Source organism: Hyla sarda, chromosome 1, assembly GCF_029499605.1.
Source record: "Hyla sarda isolate aHylSar1 chromosome 1, aHylSar1.hap1, whole genome shotgun sequence".
In the NCBI taxonomy this organism is placed as follows: domain Eukaryota; kingdom Metazoa; phylum Chordata; class Amphibia; order Anura; family Hylidae; genus Hyla; species Hyla sarda.
In genome coordinates, this window is record NC_079189.1 from 585,968,194 (window position 1) to 585,986,302 (window position 18,109).

At 41.8% G+C, this 18,109-nt stretch overlaps 1 protein-coding gene across 2 annotated transcripts in view; it reads right to left on the bottom strand.

The window, feature by feature from the left end:
• The window catches only part of ADAMTS12 (ADAM metallopeptidase with thrombospondin type 1 motif 12), a 560,388-nt gene that overhangs the window by 278,381 nt on the left and 263,898 nt on the right, over positions 1-18,109 (bottom strand). The window lies entirely within an intron of this gene.

Genomic DNA, 18,109 nt, shown 5'->3' on the forward strand with positions numbered 1-18,109 from the left:
TTGCACCATGCGAGGGGTTGATAACTTTTCCCCTTTGCTTAAATGGCTAAAACTGGATATACTTTTTAGGTAGCTATCTTTTCCCACTCCTCGATGCCCCATACATGTGCATGGGATTGGGATCTCACAGGACCTAAGGAAAAACATGAGGAAGGAAATGAGGCTGCTCCAGGTGGTATGCCAGCGGGTCCTGCAAATCCTGGACCACATACCCAGTCTCTATGACAGTCTGCAGATTTGGTGCCGCCACTGAATCAGGTCAGTGATCCGAGGAGAAGTGGAAGGACTCGTCACTCGTCAGTGCAGCGCAAAGGACGTTGGACCTGCTGAGACCCTGTACCTGAGCATGCGGGAGGCCACCGGAGGAAACAGGAGAGTTAAGAAACAGTAAGAGTATCAGAGGGAGGACAGAGAGGAAAGAAGAGGGTGGGGGATTAAAATGGTATGGTGGGGTGGAGTTAAAATCATGCAGGAGTGGGAGGGAGTTAAAATGGCATGGGGGTGGGGGGAATTAAAATGGCACAGGGGTGGGCGTAATTAAAATGGTATGTGGTGGGGGTAATTAAAATGGCACAGGGGGATCAGGGGGCATTTTATGGAGTGGGCGGGGTTGGACGTGTGTGGGCGGGAGCGGGAGTGGGCGGGAATCGACACGCATGTTGCGAGAGCGGGCGGGATTGGACATGGATGTTGTGGGAGCGGGGAGGATTGGAACACACCTTTCAGGATCGGACAGTAATGGTCAAAATGCAGCCGGAGCGAGAGTATATATCCAGCCCTCCACTGCTTCTAAAGTATGTAGTATGATCCCTCTATGTTCACTCAGCTTTAAAGGATCTATTACAGTAACTGGTTATTCAGAAGTAAATGTCTCTGACTAATTTAATAAAGAAGAAAATAACAACCAGCAGTGTGTGCATTCGCTTAAAGGCAGTGGAAATGCATTTACTAAATCTGTCATGCTACAGCAATCATATATAATGGATGTGATCATTCATATGGCAAAATGTAAGGGAAAGGCCCAAAGGCATCAACTAAACATTATATACTAAATTAATTGACTAAATCTATCTATTTATCTATCTATCTCATATCTACTATATCGATCTCAAATCATCTATCTCGTATCTATCTATCTATCTCATATCTAACTATCTATCTATCATATCTATCTATCTATCTCATATCTATCTATCTCATATCTTTCTATCTATCTATCTCATATCTCTCTATCTCATATCTATCTATCTTATATCTATCTACCTATCTCGTATCTACTGTATCTATCTCATATCATCTATCTCGTATCTATCTCATATCTATCCATCTCATATCTATCTATCTATCTATCTCATATCTATCTATCTCATATCTATCTCATATCTATTATCTCATATATTTCTATCTATCTCACATCTATCTATCTTTCTCATATCTATCTATCTCGTATCTATCTCATATCTATCTATCTATCTATCTCATATCTATCTATCTTGTATCTATCTCATATCTATTATCTCATATCTATCTATCTATCTATCTCACATCTATCTATCTCATATCTATCTCATATATATCTATCTATTTATCTCATATCTATCTATTTACCTCATATCTATCTATCTCGTATCTATCTTATATCTATCTGTCTCCTATCTATCTATCTATCTATCTCATATCTATCTATTTATATCTATCTATCTCGTATCTATCTCATATCTATCTATCTATCTATCTCTCTCATATCTATCTATCTAATATCTATCTATTTATCTCATATCTATCTATCTATCTATCTCGTATCTATCTCATATCTATCTATCTCATATCTATCTGTCTCCTATCTATCTATCTTGTATCTATCTCATATCTATCTATCTATATATCTATCTATCTCATATCTATCTATCTCATATCTATCTCATATCTATCTGTCTCCTATCTATCTATCTATCTATCTCATATCTGTCTCTCGTATCTATCTCATATCTATCTATCTATCTATCTATCTGTCTGTCTATCTACCTACCTACTTAAATAGAAAAAGTGCCATGATGGGAGACAATAAATTCACTTTCCATTTTTTTCTGCACATTGGAGAGCTGCATGGATGGATAGAAAAACTGGGACGCTGGCACCTTGCATTTGAATTGGATAAGTAGTGTTGCATGAACTTGTATATATATCTACATATCCATCTATCCACCTACCTATCTATGTAGAGAACTTGAAGAATGGAGCAGTACATCACACAGGTTGCCAACTGTAGTCCATGTTTAGGTCCCAGGCCACCTACCTATCTACGAAATCATGTACAGCAGAACTCCCAAAGCATTTCCAGAATAGAAGTTTTTATTTTTGCTTTGAATAACAAAGAAAAACAATCAAATGTCATTATCATGAATTCAAATATAACAATGTGGAGAAAGAAATAGGAACAAGCAATGGCGGTCGTAATGGCATAGGCATGTATAGTATTCATTATACAACGTAACTAACTCAACTAGGAGGTCAAATAGGATATTCCACATTTAGGAGTACATTTAACCATCTTAGGGTAGTTGGGGAGGAATGGGAGACCAGGTCAGGGATGAGGGGGGGGGGGGGGGTAGGGGAGAAGAGGGGGGGTGAGAAAGAGTAGGGAAAAGAGTAAGAAAAGTAGGGAAGAAAGAAAAGGAAAAGACGAAGAGTAGGCAAGAAGGATAAGTCAGGTGGATAGCATACCTCGTTCGGAAGCTCCAGCCCCAAGTCCTCCAGGGTCAAAGGTCGGAAGATGAATAAAGCAACTTACAAGACAGTAGGGCTAATTTTGGGCCGGGTGTGTTGATGTGCATAGAGTGTGAATATGAAGAGACCTAAAGTCTGGTGAGGAGATGAAAGATAGCCACGGTGACCAGATAGCAACAAACTTGTTCATCGTGCGGTGAGCATCTGCCATCAGCTCCTCCATTCTGCGTAGGTGGGACACCTCCTGAAGCCAGGCCGAAAGTGTAGGTGGGGTAGCGGAGCACCACAGGTGGGGTATGACAGTTCTAGCCGCAAGGAGCAAAAAGCACAGCAATGGGCGGGTAGACTTAGGAACAGAGGGGGGGGGGGGGGGAGCACCGACAGGAGCAGAACGACCGGGTCACGAGTCAGACGGACAGCAGTCAGTCGGTGAATAATGTCGATCACTTGGGACCAGAAGGGTGCAAGGGATGGGCAATCGAGCCAAATGTGTTCGATGGTCCCCCCCCTCTACACCACATCTCCAGCATGCATCCTGCACTGAAGCATAAAAGCGGGAGAGAAGGGCCGGAACTCTGTACCATCTCGTTAAGAGTTTGTAATTCGTTTCCTGAGCTCTGCAGGAGAGTGAGGTTTTGTGACAGGTCTGCACCGCTCCTCATCTGTCAGTTGTCTTCCTATGGCCCTCTCCCAGCTGCGTCGGAAAGGAAGCTGCGCTTCCCCCTGAGAGTGCAAGAGAATGTCGTAGATAGTGCTGACTGGGCGAGTGGCAGAGGAAGAGGACATACAGATTTTTTCAAATGGAGTCAGAGGACGATGAAGTTGTAGTGAGGACCCGGAAGCTGCATAGAAGTGCCTCAACTGCAAATATTGGAAGGCAGAAGCAGGCGCAATGATACCAGTCTCCAAGACCTCCTCCAATGGCCTCAATCCCGACTCATCTAAGAAATCTCTAAACACAGTTCCCGAGAATCTCCCCCGTCCCAGAAAGGATGAGGCCGAGAGAGCAGGCAAAAAAGCTATGTTACCAAAGACCGGGGATAGGGGGCCATTTGGCGGCAAGATACTTGAGGATTTAAGGCAAGATATACGCGCCCTAGCGATTGATTCCATAACCGGGGGGAGAGAAGATAGGAATGACTTAGTAAGAGCCCTACGCGGCAGCCAGAGCAAGGCCCGGGAGTCTAAATGAGCATCCGAGGACTGCAAACCCAGCCACAGTTTATGATCCCTGTCATGGAAGCTGTCAAGGACACTTGATAAAGTAGCAGATAGGTAGTAGCACAAGCAGTCAGGGAGTGCCAGACCCCCCTCCAACTTCCTACGGGTCAGGATAGAGCGTGCTATGCGCGGATGTCTGTTGGCCCAGACAAAGCCAGATAGGAGCTGGTTGACCCTCTGAAAGAAGGTTAGAGGTAAGTGTAATGGGATACAGGAGAACAAATACAGAAGACGGGCAGGACATTCATTTTTAAAATGTTGATCCTCCCCATCCAAGATAAATCTTTTCTCTCCCATCTGGCTAGGTCAGACCCACCAAAGCATTTCAATTCGTGCCATTATTCAACACTAAATGCCTCAGGCGATGTTTCGGTGATCTTGTATTTCTGATTTCTGACATGTCTGCACTGAATCTTTTAATATAAAAGTGGCCTTTATCCATTTAATGTCTATGTTCATTGTCACATGTCTGTATTGTATGTATGTATACCACCTTCAATTTCCTTCCAACATACTGAGTAAAATGTGGATTTGTGAGTGGGAGAAAGTAATGTTGATGGACAGGCATAAAATAATAGATGAAGAAATGTTCCGACCTCTACGTCACGTTGCCCGGGAGATTGTGACTGTAAATGCTGCTCGGTCTCAGTACTCCGCTGGATTGTGTCCAATTATTTAACCTCTAACTATAAAAGGGTTAATGCGGCAATTCATGACTGGGATTCCGAATGAATCCATACAGAACATAATGGAGAGAGCTAGGAAAGACAGAGATAATTTTAGTAATTACGTTGGCGGCCCTGTATGGCATTAGTATTCAGATAGTAGCTTGAAAATATTGTTTCACCACATAAGACTTTGTTATTTGGACTCTGGACTGTGTGGGGCTCAGATATGTAGTCACTGTAGAGGCCGTCTAACTCTGTATCCGTGTAATATATTGGGAGGTCACCCACAGAAGTTACCACGCAGGACGCCTTCCCGTGTAAAGCCGCCCTAGGCTAGGGCTGAGGGAGGACTATAAAAATAAAGGTTAAAAATTCTAAAGAACTAAAATAAGATCTTCTCTACTTGACCTGACTCCATAATTGTTACACTATGCGCTCCGGCCATGAGCACATGGTCCCCCTTACCTTCTGCTGCCGATGGGGCTGGGACCCGCATTGCGGGACGCGCCCGCATGCGAGACCCAGTCTGTCACTCTCCGGGTGTTTCTCCTGCCTCTGCCTCTCTGCTCCGGCGCTCGTGTCCCTGTACCTTAGGGCGTGCGTGCACCGGAGCTTTAAGATTTAAAGTACGCTCATTAGTGTAATCCACCTGTGGCTTGTTTATAAATTCCTCCACCCTCCTCAGTTTCCTGCCGGATCTTTATTGCCTTGTGCCTTTGAGAAAGCGTTACATTGTATTGCCTTGCCATGTACCAGCTCTCCTGCTTTTGTGACTTGACCTTGCTCCTCTGCCGCCTGCCTACTGAACTCCTGCTATGTCCTGACTACGCTACTGTGCCGCCTGCCCTGACCTTCTGCTATCCAGACTACGAGTTGCCTCATCCCTCCTGTGCCTCGCATCTCCTCAGCCGCCTGTGTGGTCGAGCCGTGCCAGGGGTAGCGACCTGGGTGTCGCCTGCAGCTGCAAGTTCATCCCGCTTTGCGGCGGGCTCTGGTGAAGACCAGTGGCACCATAGACTCTGCTCCCTGGTACGGTCCAAGTCATCTGCCACACAGGTCCATCGAATCCACATACACCGGGGTTCCTGTCTTCAGAAACGTGAGTGTTACAGTAATGCTGAACAGGAACCTTCTTATTTCCTCTTATGAATATCTCTGTTCCATTTAATAAGGAATGATAATTATGCCACTTGGCCAAGCTAAGACCAGAACATGAGTATTAAAGGGATAACACGGTCCCTGGTGTTCAAGAACCATAAAGCTGCAGGAATATAATTGGGCATTCACTGTGGACACAATGAAATGTTAAGAGAGAACTGTACATTGAGCACAATGGGCTATTAGTAATAACATGGAATAATAAAACTGCACATGGTGTGGACTCGTAGATCGACTGGCAGTATTATTATGTTTTGGAACAATGAGGTAACTTGATATGTCAAGAAGAAAAGTGGTTACTATGGGTTCCGCGCAATGGAAAAGGAGGAGAGAATTCTAGAATCTTGATAAAATTCCTTATAACGTCTTTTATGCATATAAGAGATGTTTTATGTGCCTGACAATGCTCTTTTTCCCTTGTTCTACAGTAGTTGATGTCTTAGGCTCTGTTTACACTTGCTTTATAGGCACTTCTGGGTATGCCTTTGGAGTTAAAGGGGTTATCCAGGAAAAACTTTTTTTTTAGATTAACTGGCTCCAGAAAGTTAAACAGATTTGTAAATACTTCTATTAAAAAATCTTAATCCTTCCAATATTATCAGCTGCTGAAGTTGAGTTGTTCTTATCTGTCTGGTAACAGTGATCTCTGCTGACATCTCTGCTTGTCTCGGGAACTGCACAGAGTAGAAGAGGTTTGCTATGGAGATTTGCTTCTACTCTGGACAGTTCACGAGACAGGTGTCACCAGAGAGCACTTAGACAGAAAAGAACAACTCAACTTCAGCAGCTCATAAGTACTGAAAGGATTAAGATTTTTTAACAGAAATAATTTACAAATCTGTTTAACTTTCTGGAGCCAGTTGATATATATAAAAAGTTTTTTTTTCCTGGATAACCCCTTTAAGGTTATACAGAATGGATCAAATGTATTTTTAAAAAAATTGTATGACCTTGGGCAATGCTTTACAGGAACAGGGACTGGACAGGAGTCCCTGCTCCTGTACTTTCTGACAATACATGCCTACTGCTCAGTACATATTCACTAGTTTGAGCTCTCAGCTTCCTTCCCAGTGAATGTAGAACCACAGAATATGTCGGTAGATAAGAACCAAATGACCCATCTAGTTTGCCCAATATTCTGAATACTATGAATAATCCCTTGCCCTATCTTATATGAAGTATAGCCTTATGCCTATCGCTATCATATATGAAGGATAGCCTTATGCCTATCCCTATCTTATGTGAAGAATAGCCTTATCCCTATCCCTATCTTATATGAAGGATAGCCTTATGCCTATCTCTATCTTATATGTAGGATAGCCTTATGCCTATTCCTATCTTATATGAAGGATAGCCTTATGCCTATCCCTATCTTATGTGAAGAATAGCCTTATCCCTATCCCTATCTTATATGAAGGATAGCCTTATGCCTATCTCTATCTTATATGTAGGATAGCCTTATGCCTATTCCTATCTTATATGAAGGATAGCCTTATGCCTATTCCTATCTTATATGAAGGATATCCTTATGCCTATCCCTATCTTATATGAAGGATATCCTTATACCTATCCCTATCTTATATGAAGGATAGCCTTATGCCTATTCCTATCTTATATAAAGGATAGCCTTATGCCTATCCCTATCTTATATGAAGAATAGCCTTATGCCTATCCCTATCTTATGTGAAGAATAGCCTTATCCCTATCCCTATCTTATATGAAGGATAGCCTTATGCCTATCTCTATCTTATATGTAGGATAGCCTTATGCCTATTCCTATCTTATATGAAGGATAGCCTTATACCTATCCCTATCTTATATGAAGGATAGCCTTATGCCTATTCCTATCTTATATAAAGGATAGCCTTATGCCTATCCCTGTCATATATGAAGCATAGCCTTATGTCTATCCCTATCTTATATGAAGGCTAGCCTTATACCTATCCCTGTCATATATAAAGGATAGCCTTATGACTATCCCATGCATGCTTTAAAGGGGTACTCCAGTGGAAAACATTTTTCCAAATCAACTGGTGCCAGAAAGTTAAACAGATTTGTAAATTACTTTTATTAATATTACTGCTGAAACATTTCCCCTCTAATATAACACTATGCCCTCTATATAAATACTGTGCCCTCTTGTGGTAGTTTTTTTTTTTTAAATCTTCTCTCCTCCTTTACCGTGTTGATACCCATTATGTATATAAAAGTCTCTATCATATCCCCTCTGTCTCTTCTTTTTTCTATACATGTTCGGTTTTATCCTGCAATCCATGTACTAGTTAGGAGCTCTACTAGATCTAGATCAGTCGGGGAACAAGCATTTGTTCATCTGTCGGCTGATCGTTGGCCCATTTACACAGGGAGATGTTGGTCTTTTTGGCTAATAATTGCCCCATGTAATAGGACTTTTTAATGATTAGGGTCTGGGAGCTCTGCATCCCGCCTAGCTAGTGTAGGGCTAAATACGAAATAACTATTAAATCCAATGAATTAAACAGCTGATTTGAGCCCAACGTTCCAGAATTTTGGGAGTTGGTAGTGTTCCTGCGAGTAGGCCTCCAGTGTACACCTCCCAGTTTCCCACTGAATGGAAAAGCATTGTAGACCATGTTATTTTATACTGTTAAAAAAAAAGGTTTGCCAACACATACTGGCTCCCACAAACACCAAAAGGACACTCACTTGGCATATAATGGGTACATGGGTGAGTATAATAATAATAATAATAATAATAACAACATATATATTTATCTCAGAGCACTTTACAATTTTACACACTAAAAAAAGAAAACAGAAGGAGAGAGGGACCTAAAGATGAGTGGAACCAGTCACCAGCCGATCTGAGTGCTTAAAGTGTATAGAGGAAAGGAGGACACTGCTGAGACTCCAGATGTTAGTCCATCACTTTGGATAAACCGGCCCAGAGGATACCCAAACCTAGTCCTTCCTTTGCTAGAGGGCCTGTCAGCTTTGGTTTTGTCCCTAAAGCTTCTACTTGTGTTAGTACTACCCATGTAGCGCTACATGTCAAAAAGATTGCAGTTTTCTGTCTAGACCTGGAATATTGTAGTTGGTGGCAGACCAAGGTGTGAGAGCTGCTGCTGGGTGGTGTTCCCTGACCAGAGGAACGCGCCCAACTAAACTAACATGTTAATTTGGTCCCTCCCCTGTCTCTGGAGACTGAGTGGAGACAGGACAGCTCTAAGCCCTTAATTGGCTGAGGGGTGGACATGTGACATGTTAACAGCTTTACACAGTAAAGATAAGGATTTTGGATACAGACAGTTAACCCCTTGCACTTGTATGGGCTCAGTCCATGCAGAAGACATACACATATATAGAACAATACACTTTTATAGCAATATGTGGTAAACTTGGGGAATAAAGCCTTGTGGGGGTGTAGGGTAGTTGGGGTGTTGCTGTTCAGTATTATGAAGGGCGCTGTTAACCCTTGTCACTCGTGACGCCAGGGTGGGAGTTAAAACTCTGTATTGATGCTGGGCCTATCGCCACCCTTCCCAAGAGTGATAGGTGAGTGTGAAATAAATAGATTGTCCACAGCAGTGCTGAACTTAAAACTTGCGGAATCTTTACTGAAGATTTTCTGTATTTGCAATAACGGTAACAGTCCAGATAACAGAGTCTATTTAAACAGCACAGCAGTGATTGACAGATGCTTAGGACCGGAAAGTTCTCTTTAGCTTTAGAGGATTGTATTTGCATAGATCTGCCGGATTTAAGGGTTTGATTAGGTCCGGAGATCTTGCTAAGGTAGCAGGGAATTGTATGAAATATCCGTCTCTAGCGCAGGCTTAGGCTGCAAGGCTTAGGCCTAGTAATATGTCTTGTAAGCTGCAGAGGTCCTACCTCGTCCAGAGTCAGCAACCCAAGAGCAATGATGCTGCTTGCTTGGCAGCACAGGAACAAGAGCGTGACAAAATGGCTGCAGCCAGGGGCTGGCCGTTTTGGATTGGTCCAATCAGCTGTCACTCACTGTTACAATGGATTGTGGGTGATCACATGTCCAAAACCACCAAAGGTCCTTTAGCAAAAACCATAGAGTTCTGCAACTCGGTCACATGACCCGCAGGTCCTGCAACGCTAACAAGGTAAGAATATTAAATATACATCTTTACATTTATATTTACATTAATTATAGCTAACTGAGGGGTGATGAGGGGTTAACTAAGGAAGAGGACCCCCACTGTTCCTAGGGACTGTGACTTTGGGGACCTCACCACAAGGTAACGTATGTAATACGGTATCGGGACACCACAAATACATTTACAGAAATTGACCTGAGACTGAGCCAAAGATTGTCCGGGCATGCTGGGAGTTGTTGTTTTGCAATTATTTTCTCCATTCAGTGGAGAAACCCTGGTTGTGAAACACTGTCATTAAGAAACATCCAAAAGATAAGAGCTCCTTTAAAAGGGTACTCCGCTGCCCCAGCGCTCGGAAAATTTTGTTCCGAACACTTGGAGCGGGTGTCGGAACATCACTGCCACGCCCCTGTGACATCACACCACGCCCCCTCAATGCAAGTCTACAGGAAAGAGCGAGGCAGTAGCCACGCCCCTTCCCATAGACTTACATTGTGGGGACATGGCCGTGACATCACGACCCCCGCCACCCGCACTCAGCATTCTAAATGAACGCCGTGTGCTGCACAAATATTGCGGGAGATCCTTCGCGATCAGACATCTTATCCCCTATAATATGTGGATAGGGCATAAGATGTCTAGGAGTGGAGTACCCCTTTAAACACTCAAGCAATCCAAACAAGTGATCTTATTTTCTACAGGAATAGATACAAATGAATAATTATTTCGAAATTATGAATATAGAAACATGTCCCATTATACTAAATGAAGAAAATAATTGTACATCAAAAAATGAACACAGGCCGCGTACATACATGCCCTCCATATCTTTTTTTCTTTTCTTTCTTGATAAGCTTTTGTCTAAAACAACAATACAGCCTGTTTTATGTATAATAACACGCAGCGTTCTAAAATAGAAATGGGACCCTCGTATGACCCAGTGTTTAACCCTGCATCTTCACGTATATACAAAAGGCGAATGAAGTAAGCGCAATCATTCTAATCATACATAAAGGATATCATTTACTGGATAAAACAGAGAGACATACCAGGATAAATGAACATATACAGACAATGGGGGGAACTATTAGCCTTTTTTTTATTTTTTTCTGTGGTTTAACGCCAAAAAATCACACATGACTTTTTGCCTACAGCAGCTTTGTGAGAATAAATTATGGACAGTCAAATATCTTTACCCTAATAGTAAAGCATGTAAATATGGGCATTGTTTTATCCGTATTGAGGGGTACTCCAGTGGAAAAAGTGTTTTTTTAAATCAACTGGTGCCAGAAAGTTAAACAGATTTGAAAATTAATTCTATTAAAAAATCTTAATCCTTCCAGTACTTTTCAGCTGCTGTATGCTCCAGAGGAAGTTGTGTAGTTCTTCCCAGTCTGACCACCTCTGTCCATGTCAGGAACTGTCCAGAACAGGAACAGTTTGCTATGGGGATTTGCTCCCACTCTGGACAGTTTCTGACACGGACAGAGGTGGAAGCAGAGAGCACTGTGGTCAGACAGGAAAGAACTACCCAACTTCTTCTAGAGCATACAGCAGCTGATAAGTACTGAAGGATTAAGATTGTTAAATAGAAGTCATTTACAAATCTGTCTAAACTTTCTGGTACCAGATGATTTCCACCGGTGTACCACCTTAAAGAAAACATGTCAACTTCACTGTGCAATGCACTACATAAAAACAAAACAAAAAAAAAAAAGTAGCAATGAATCGCAAAAATGGTACCAATAAAAAGTAGAGATCGTCCCGCAAAATATAAGTGGTCACACAATGGTGTTGGACGAAAAAGTTATGGCTGTCAGAATATGACAACACAAAAAAGGGGGAAAAAGGATTTTGTTGAGAAAAGGGAAAAAGAACATAAAAAAGCTATATAAATTGGGTGTTGCCATAATTGAATTGACCCAAAGAAATTAAATAACATCATTTTTACTATGTGAATTCCCTAAAAAATAAATCATATAGAAAATTGCCAGAAATTTTCAAATTTTTTACAATATTTTGGAGTTTCTCCCCAAAAAATGCTACATGAATCAACAAAGATTTACCACTAATATAAAGTACAATATGTCACGAAAAAACTATCTCAGAATCGCGTCGCTAAGTAAAAGCATGTCAGAGGTATTACCACTTAAAAGGGTATTCCGGCTTTATATATCGTATCTCCTATCCAAAGGATATGGGATAAGATGTATGATCGCAGGGGTCCCGCCGCTGGGGACCCCCGTGATCTCGATGCAGCCCCCGGCATTCTGTGCTGGGGACCCCCGTGATCTCGATGCAGCCCCCGGCATTCTGTGCTGGGCGTTGCCTCCGAGATGGAGATGTGACGTCCTGGCCACTCCCCCAGGATGTCACACCACGCCCCCTACATTCATGTCCATGAGCTTGGCCGTGATGTCACATCCCCGTCTCGGAGGCAGTGCCCGGCAAAGAATCTCATCCGGTGCTCCAGATCAATTCTCCTGAATTGGAGCATGGGCAGAGCTTCGTCACATCATGGCTGCTGTTCTCTGCTGGGCTCCACTAGCAAAGCTCCAAGCTTCTGTGTTCAGAACACTGTGGTGCCGGCCCGGCCACTAGGAACTTCTCCTCCCCCCTTGAGAGTACCCCTTTAAACGAATAGGAGGAATAATAATAAAAAAATTATAATAATAATAAAATAAAAAAATAGTAATGTAGATCCGTATTGTGGAAACAAGTAAAACAAATTACGGTAGGTTTCTTCTTTTCCTGAAATAACTGAACCTGATGAATTACATAACAGAATCCTTTTGCTGACATCCAGCTGTGTATGACAACATCTATCATTAGGAAAATAATTGGCGCGTCGTTCTCAGGCCGCGAGAGGAGGAAATTGTAGATATCGGCATTTCCTAGAAAACTTTGACATAAGTGATACTTCTTTTTGTGTGTGATATTTCTCCTTAATACATCTGATGACATAATGAGGGCACTTTCTTGCTGCCGATTATGTGAATTGCGCAGAGCTGTCATTCTGACTGACAGGGAGATATAGAACAGACGTTTGTGGTGAGAGTATGGTGCCCAGAGCTGCTACTGCCGATGAAGTACATGAAGTGTCTCTCACAGAAAAACACTCTGCAAAATATTAAAAAATTCCAATTCCCTTCCTAAATTCATAGCAGTATACAGGGAACATTCTTATCTGATCTAAATTGTCTGCATGGAGGTGGTACAGTTATATATACTATTGTAATGGGAGCAAAATGGAGCGGAGGGGCACCCGATAGTGTAGTGGCGGCGTGACGGGGGCATTAGAGACCCCTTCACTCATTTTGGAGGGGTTAACAGGATCAGTTAGTTAAAGGTACACTGCCCCTTTAAGGGGGGGAGGTGTACGTGAGGACAGAGGGTTATGGGGGGTCAGAAAGAGTTCAAGGGGGAGGGGCCTAGAGCTTTAGACAGTGCCAGAGGTGAGGAGAGCTCACTCCGATGTGGATAATCAGTAGAAGAGGTCCCGCCCACCCGCCCTGACGGTTATGGGGTTATTATGGCAATTTTGGTTTGCAGGAAAAAGGGATCCTTGTTGGGAGCAATTTAGGACAAGTTCAGTGTTGGTTTACACGAATGGTGTTGACAGCTGTTGGGGACACAGCTGAATGGGCCCCATGGTGGTGTGTCGGGGCCCCAGGAGTTGTTGGGAGCAGGCACTAACGATTGTGGGTGTCCCTGGGTCAGGTGAATGCGGCCAGGGGTAAAATAGTTTGTGCCTTAGTTGATAAGGAAAATGTTGGGACAAAATGTTTGCTCGATGTAAATTGTTACATATGTTAATATTGTTAATAAACGGGCCGGACTGGCCCATTTTCACCACAACAGGTGTCGGGTCTTCTGTGGGAAGTTTGGTGGCTGGTGGAAAAGGGATGGTTGGGAAAAGGTGAAAGGGGAAGGGGGCGGGTCTAACGTCCCTCCAGTCATGTCCCAGTACAGGACATGGTCCTGCACTGCAGTTAGGCCCTGTCAGGTTGAGTCCCTCGGTGATCTGGGGGTTCCCCTGCAGGGTCTACACTGCTGTTTCTATCATTTTATTTGTCCTTCCTTATGTGTAGTCAGTGTCCTAATGTATAGCTAGTCTAAAGGACCTGCGAGTTGTCTAAAGGACCTGTGAGATTGTCACATGTTGTTACCCAGAGAGCACCAGCTTAACCTATGACCCGCAGCTTGACCAATGGGCCTTGGTCCAGCCTCCCACTATATAAAGGGGTGGCCATTCCAATCCACTCTCTACACCGCTACACCTGTGGTCCCGCCATACACTAATGGTCCATCACACTATATTAATGAGGCCTCCACTGCTACAGAACATTCTTTGTGTTCGCTTCTGAGAAAAGGCATCTTAAGAGCCCATGCACACTACAGAGATTGTAAGAGGAAATCATAAGCGGAATCCCCTTGTAGTAGTCTTCTTAGGCCAGGTTCACACTTATGAAGCTCTGGACAGAAAATTACCGCCCGGTAATTATAATCTTCATTACACCATTATACAATACAAACAAGGACAAAAAAAACCAAAAAAAACCTAAACCCATAAAAACACATATACTACAAAACACACTGTAGTGTGAAAGACAGTCTAAGGCCCCTTTCACAGTACAGGAGGCCCCTTTCACACTACAGGTATCATCCTGCTTTTTTTTACTGACGTTATTTTATAACAACGGATGAAAGAAAAACGGATGCAATAACTGGTAATAACGGATGATAACTGCTGACCATCATCCATTATTTATTATTATTTTTTTCTTAAAATAACCTGATGTTGTTCATCCGTTATCATCCGTTATTACCAGTTACATCCATTTTTTTATTAGATTTTTAACCCTTTTTTGTAAAGCTGTACTGAGCATGCTCAGTACAAAAAACGGATGTTAAAAAACCTAACAATAACTGATGATAACGGATTTTTTTTTTTTTTTTTTTGAACATCTGGTTCCCATAGACTTCAATGTTAAATTTTAATGTCCGGTTTTTCACACTGTCTTGTATGGCAGCAAAAGTAACTGACATTAGCATATTAGCATACCTGATCAAAAAGGATGGTCCAAAAATCCCATTTACATGAGTGGGATTTTTTGCCGGCCATTTTCAGGACTTTTTGCCGGGAGTAATAACGGAGGTTTTTTACAGGATGATACCTGAAGTGTGAAAGGGGCCTAAGATGGCAAATACAAGCCCCAAAACAAACACCAGGTAATAATTAAAGCAAAGTGCAAAAAAAAAAAAAAAAAAAACTAATAAAAAATACAAAATAAAAAGTACAAAACTAATAATTAGTGATGAGCGGCATAGGCCATATTCGAATTCACGATATTTTGCAAATATATTGACAAATATTTGTTCTATATTCGTGAATTTCCCATATTCGTTCCCTTTTTTCCATGCAAAATTCGGAATGAAATTTGCTAAATGCGCGTGCGCGATTATATCTTTCAGCTAACTACTTTCCTATTGGTTGCTAAGGATGCTGTTAACCTCTGACAACTGTATTTGCATCCTTCTCATTGGCCCACAAGCTAAAAGAAGGGAGGGATCAGTGTCCTCTGGAAGTGCCGATATTCGAAAATTTTTGCATATTCGCCTTAAAAAAGAATTAATATTCGTCATAACAAATATATTTTGCGATATTCTAAATATTCACGAAATCGTGGTAAAAATTTGCTCAACACTACTAATAATACATATTACCTGGGGTGCTCATGGTGTCTGCAGCCATATGGGAACCGGTGTAACCCTCGACGATCGTTTCACGATCGTTGAGGGTTACACTGGTTCCTATATGGATGAAGGCACTATGAGCACCCCAGGTAATATGTACAGTGGGGATCAAAAGTTTGGGCACCCCAGGTAAAAACACTGGTTCCCATATGGATGAAGGCACTATGAGCACCCCAGGTAATATGTACAGTGGGGATCAAAAGTTTGGGCACCCCAGGTAAAAATTGTATTAATGTGTATAAAAAAAGCAAAGGAAAGATGGAAAAATTTCCAAAAGGCATCAAATTACAGATTAGACATTCTTATAATATGTCAACAAAAGTTAGATTTTATTTCCATCATTTACACTTTCAAAATAACAGAAAACAAAAATGGCATCTGCTAAAGTTTGGGCACCCTGCAGAATTTATAGCATGCACTGCCCCCTTTGCAAAGCTGAGACCTGCCAGTGTCATGGATTGCTCTCAATCATAATCTGGGAAGACCAGGTGATGTCAATCTCAAATGTTTTAAATGCCCAGAATCATCTGACCTTGCCCCAACAATCAGCACCATGGGTTCTTCTAAGCAGTTGTCTAGAAATCTGAAACTGAAAATAGTTGATGCTCACAAAGCTGGAGAAGGCTATAAGAAGATAGCAAAAATGTTTTCAGATGTCAATATCCTCTGTTTGGAAAGTAATTAAGAAATGGCAGTCATGAGGAACAGTGGAAGTTAAAGCAAGATCTGGAAGACCAAGAAAAATATCAGACAGAACAGCTCGCAGGATTGTGAGAAAAACTATTCTAAACCCACATTTGACTGCACAATCACTCCAGAAAGATCTGGCAGACACTGGAGTTGTGGTACACTATTCCACTATAAAGAGATACTTGTACAAATATGGTCTTCATGGAAGAGTCATCAGAAGAAAACCTCTTCTACGTCCTCACCACAAAAATCAGCATTTGAACTTTGCAAATGAACATATAGACAAGCCTGATGCATTTTGGAAACCAGTTCTGTGGACCGATGAGGTTAAAATTGAACTTTTTGGCCGGAATGAGCAAAGGTACGTTTGGAGAAGGAGGGGAACAGAATTTAATGAAAAGAACCTCTGTCCAACTGTTAAGCATGGGGTGGATCAATCATGCTTTGGGGTTGTATTGCAGCCAGTGGCACAGGGAACATCTCACGAGTAGAAGGAAAAATGGATTCAATAAAATTTCAGCAAATTTTGGATGCTAACTTGATGCCATCTGTGAAAAAGCTTAAGTTAAAGAGAGGATGGCTTCTACAAATGGATAATGATCCTAAACACACCTCGAAATCCACGGGGGATTACATCAAGAGGCGTAAACTGAAGGTTTTGCCATGGCCTTCACAATCTCCTGACCTCAACATAATTGAAAATCTATGGATAGACCTTAAAAGAGCAGTGCATGACAGACAGCCCAGACATCTCAAAGAACTGGAAGACTTTTGTAAGGAAGAATGGGCAAAGATACCTCAAACAAGAATTGAAAGACTCTTGGCTGGCTATAAAAAGCGTTTACAAGCTGTGATACTTGCCAAAGGGGACAGTACAAAATATTAACTCTGCAGGGTGCCCAAACTTTTGCAGACGCCATTTTTTTGTTTTCTGTTATTTTGAAAGTGTAAATGATGGAAATAAAATCTTACTTTTGTTGACATAATATAAGAATGTCTAATCTGTAATCTGATGCCTTTTGGAGATTTTTCCATCTGTCTTTATACACATTAAGACAAATTTTTACCTGGGGTGCCCAAACTTTTGATCCCCACTGTATTATTAGTTATGCACTTTCAATGGGATTCTGCTGCACTGTTCACACTTCGGAATTCTGCCGAAAGGTTCAACATGTTCTTTTGGCGGAATCCCACTGGAGAAGGCCAATGGTTAATATACAACGCACACAATGCTTATTTCCTCTGTAAAGTTCTGAATGGCGCAGATCCGTTGAGGAAATTAAGCAAGAAAATTCCTTGCTGAATTTCCTTAGTGTGCATTGGTTCTTAGATTACATTAAAGCCATTAAGAAACTACAGGATCGTATGCATCGACACTTCATCAAATAGATACTGGTGGGGCATCAGGGAAAGCTGGTTATGTTTTCTCTATTTCACCCTTTTACCCTAAAAATATATATTTTTTGTTTTGATAGTACCTTTTATGGTAAAATGTAGGAGGCCATTACAAAGTACAATTAATTTCATAAAAAGATAGAAAAATAAGAGTTATGGTGCTTAAAAAGTGAAGAAGATAAAAATAAAATGCAAAAACAAAAACTGGCTGCATTCTTAAAGCGTACCTGTCAGATGTACTCAGTGCCTAATCCTGACCATGTACATATAATTTTTTTTGCCTCTATCACCTTTATTTATTATAAAAATATCTCTTTTCGCTAGCTCACAGTGTTAGAAATCTTCTCAGGGGAAGGGGGCATTTCTCTCCCTTGTGGTGGTGGGAGG